This window comes from Triticum urartu, chromosome 3 (assembly GCF_003073215.2).
Source record: "Triticum urartu cultivar G1812 chromosome 3, Tu2.1, whole genome shotgun sequence".
Taxonomy (NCBI): Eukaryota; Viridiplantae; Streptophyta; class Magnoliopsida; order Poales; family Poaceae; genus Triticum; species Triticum urartu.
Window position 1 is genome coordinate 14,126,325 of NC_053024.1, and position 4,999 is coordinate 14,131,323.

Sequence of the window (4,999 nt, forward strand, 5' to 3'; positions counted from 1 at the left end):
CTGCATACTAATCATGAACATACTCATAAAATGCATGCAAGGACTGAATATATGGAAGTAAAAGTTTGTCGACCATGCGCCGCAACTACTGAATCATTGCAACAAAAAGAATTTACACCCAACATCCTGTAGACAGAAATGTAAAAACAACATTAGCTATCCCTACTTGTGAGTAAAATTAAGTACCTTTTTAGGGGTTATCTCTCACATAGAGTTATATCCCGTTTTCAACTTTTCTGCACAACCATCTGCAAATAAATAATCACAGTGTAGATCTTTTCTTTAAGATTAGCAAATCTCCACATTCATCTGAAAACAAATGACAATTTGTATGGCTATTTTATTTACCGAAAAAGGCTTTCGCCCTGCTTTATATGTAAAGCAAACTATAGCTATTTTATTTAAGCGTTACCTCAAACACATGAGCAGGCCCCAAGTGTCCAACTGGTAGACGCAAGGGGGATGATTGGATATTTCCTAATCGTCATGTCGTACAAGGCGATGTGAAGCTGCTGCTGCTTGTAAGGTGCGTGCATGGTGTGCGTCTTTCCGTGGTTGCAACGATGCTGATCTTTCCCTCACTGCCGTCTCACAACGCCTTCATTAAGCCTTCTGCATGACACATCTCAAGCTTTTGCAATGGATAGGAGAGGGGGATGATGAGATCTGACTATGGCGCACATGAGAGGCGATGGGAAGAGGCCGCAAACTGGAGGTAGAAGCTACAGATTACCACTGGTGGCTTCTCGGGAAGAAATCATTAGCGGCGAGCGAACCGTAGAGAAGAGATGAAGATACCGATTGCGCTGGAAGTAGGGACTCAGGATGGCGATTCGATGGGATAAGCGGAGCTTCCTTAGCCAGAACAACGTCGGCGTAGGTCCGTTTGTCTCGTGGTCATGACTCCTTGTTCTTCACGGTGCATACACATTACGTTCCTATGTTCCCTTTCTTTCACTTTCCTATTTTTCCTTCCTCCTTATAGTAAGTCCGGATCTGTAATGCACTTCTTTTATTATTACGTGACCAAGCCTATACGCCTAAACGTGCCAGATGCATAATATATGTACCTAAAATTGTTGCAACGTAGCCGGGATTGCTTATTTTTTAACCGACCCATGCATGTTCATGTGGGCTGCTGCATGTCCTTCTCCAGATAGACTTTCTTTTTTGAGGGAAACGTCATATGTAGTTTTCCTTTTTTTGACGCTTGCATATGTTGTTTTCCTAGTAGTACATACTTCCCAAAACGTTTGTCTATTTCATTAGTTTTCCGTATATGTACCTACTACAATTGATGAATCCTCGTGCTGAACGTCTTCTTTTTTCTAGTCCGGTGCAAGTTGCATCTAAACATGACCCTATTTTTCTTTTCTTTAAATATTGTATAAATCAGGTGTTGCATCTAACGTGACAACATAAGTTCAATAAAGCTAGTACAAATATTTTTACATGTTACGTAAAAACGTTTCAATCTGAGCCATTGTTATTCTAATCAAACGGTGTAAAAAAATTAGCATATGTGGACGAACATGATGGCTTGTTTGACTCTTATTTTAATTATATAATAGATTCATCTAGCCTCTGTTTAAATGTGGTTTTATGCTTTTAATTAGTGTTTGTGCCAAGTAGAATCATTGGGAAGACTTGGGAAAAGTCTTGTTGATCATGCTGTTAAAAACAGAAACTTTAGCGCTTACGAGAATTGCTTCCATTTTTATTTGGAGAGTGCTATTTAGTTAATTATTTTTGCAGATGATTAATAGACAAATTACTCAGGTCCAGAAATTTATTTTAGAATTTTATGAGTTCCAGAAGTATACGTTTGATCCAGATTACTACAAACCGTTCTGTTTTGGACAGATTCTGTTTTCATCGTGTTGTTTGCTTATTTTGATGAATCTATGAGTAGTATCGAAGGGTACGAACCATAGATAAGTTGGAATACAGTAGATTTACACCAATATAAATTTAGAATGAGTTCATTACAGTACCTTGAAGTGGTGATTTATTTTCTTATACTAACGGAGCTTACGAGTTTTCTGTTTAGTTTTGTTTTGTGAAGTTTTTAAGTTTTGGGTAAAGATTCGATGGACTATGGAATAAGGAGTGGCAAGAGCCTAAGCTTGGGGATGCCCAAGGCACCCCAAGGTAATATTCAAGGACAACCAAGAGCCTAAGCTTGGGGATGCCCCGGAAGGCATCCCCTCTTTCGTCTTCGTTCATCGGTAACTTTACTTGGAGCTATATTTTTATTTACCACATGATATGTGTTTTGCTTGGAGCGTCATTTTATTTTATTTAGTTTTTCTTGCTGTTTGAATAAAATACCAAGATCTGAAATTATTAAATGTTAGAGAGTCTTCACATAGTTGCATAATTATTCGACTACTCATTGATCTTCACTTATATCTTTCGGAGTAGTTTGTCATTTGCTCTAGTGCTTCACTTATATCTTTTAGAGCATGGTGGTAGTTTTATTTTGAAGAAATAGATGAACTCTCATGCTTCACTTATATCATTTTGAAGTCCTAAACAGCATGGTAATTTCTTTGGTTATGAATTTAGTCCTAATATGATGGGCATCCAAGAGGGATATAATAAAAACTTTCATATATAAAGTGCATTGAATACTATAGAGAAGTTTGATACTTGATGAATTGTTTTGAGATATGAGGATGGTAATATTAGAGTCATGCTAGTTGAGTAGTTGTGAATTTGAGAATACTTGTGTTGAAGTTTGTGATTCCCGTAGCATGCACGTATGGTGAACCGTTATGTGATGAAGTATATGATAAATATATTATTGATATCTATTGCTTTTCCTACCAATCTACCCCCTAGGAGCATGCGCGTAATACTTTGGTTTGATGACTTCTAAATTTTTGCAATAAGTATGTGAGTTCTTTATGACTAATGTTGAGTCCATGGATTATACGCACTCTCACCCTTCCATCATTGCTAGCCTCTCTAGTACCGCGCAACTTTTGCCGGTACCATAAACCACCATATACCTTCCTCAAAACAGCCACCATACCTACCTATTATGGCATTTCCATAGCCATTCCGAGATATATTGCCATGCAACTTTCCACCGTTCCGTTTATTATGACGCTTCATCATTGTCATATTGCTTTGCATGATCATGTAGTTGACATCGTATTTGTGGCAAAGCCACCGTTCATAATTCTTCATACATGTCACTCATGCATCATTGCACATCCCGGTACACCGCCGGAGGCATTCATATAGAGTCATATCTTGTTCTAAGTATCGAGTTGTAATTCTTGAGTTGTAAGTAAATAAAAGTGTGATGATCATCATTATTAGAGCATTGTCCCAGTGAGGAAAGGATGATGGAGACTATGATTCCCCCACAAGTCGGGATGAGACTCCGGACGAAATAAAAAAATAAAAGAGGCCAAAGAAGCCCAAATAAAAAGAAAAGAGGCCATAAAAAAGAGAAAAGGCCCAAATAAAAAATAAAAAAAATGAGAGAAAAAGAGAGAAGGGACAATGCTACTATCCTTTTACCACACTTGTGCTTCAAAGTAGCACCATGATCTTCATGATAGAGAGTCTCCTATGTGTCACTTTCATATACTAGTGGGAATATTTCATTATAGAACTTGGCTTGTATATTCCAATGATGGGCTTCCTCAATGCCCTAGGTCTTCGTGAGCAAGCGAGTTGGATGCACACCCACTTAGTTTTTTGAGCTTTCATATACTTATAGCTCTAGTGCATCCGTTGCATGGCAATCCCTACTCACTCACATTGATATCTATTGATGGGCATCTCCATAGCCCGTTGATACGCCTAGTTGATGTGAGACTATCTTCTCCCTTTTTGTCTTCTCCACAACCACCATTCTATTCCACCTATAGTGCTATGTCCATGGCTCACGCTCATGTATTGCGTGAAGATTGAAAAAGTTTGAGAACATCAAAAGTATGAAACAATTGCTTGGCTTGTCATCGGGGTTGTGCATGATTTAAATATTTTGTGTGGTGAAGATAGAGCATAGCCAGACTATATGATTTTGTAGGGATAACTTTCTTTGGCCATGTTATTTTGAGAAGACATAATTGCTTAGTTAGTATGCTTGAAGTATTATTATTTTATGTCAATATTAAACTTTTTGTCTTGAATCTTTCGGATCTGAATATTCATGCTACAATTAAGAAGAATTACATTGAAATTATGCCAAGTAGCACTCACATCAATCTGTTTTTATCATTTACCTACTCGAGGACGAGCAGGAATTAAGCTTGGGGATGCTGATACGTCTCCAACGTATCTATAATTTTTGATTGCTCCATGCTATATTATCTACTGTTTTGGATGTTTATGGGCTTTATTATACACTTTTATATCATTTTTGGGACTAACCTATTAACCCAGAGCCCAGTGCCAGTTTTGTTTTTACCTTGTTTTAGGGTTTCGAAGAAAAGGAAAACCAAACGGAGTCCAATTGACCTGAAACTTCATACATTGAAGATGATTGGTTGACTAGAGGGGGGGGTGAATAGGCAACTAACAATTTTTAGCTTTTCTTTAGCAATTTAAACTTTGCATCAAAGTAGGTTGTCTAGATATGCAACTAGGTGAGCAACCTATATGATGCAACACGGATAGGAACACAAGCAAGCAAGATATATGAAACAAATAAGCTTGCACAAGTAAAGGCACGAGATAACCAAGAGTGGAGACGGTGGAGACGAGGATGTGTTGCCGAAGTTCCTTCCCTTTGAGAGGAAGTACGTCTCCATTGGAGCGGTGTGGAGGCACAATGCTCCCCAAGAAGCCACTAGGGCCACCGTATTCTCCTCACGCCCTCACACAATGCGAGATGCCGTGATTCCACTATTGGTGCCCTTGAAGGCGGCGACCGAACCTTTACAAACAAGGTTGGGGCTCTCTCCACAACTTAATTGGAGGCTCCCAAAAACCACGAAGCTTCACCACAATGGAATATGGCTCCGAGGTGACCTCAACC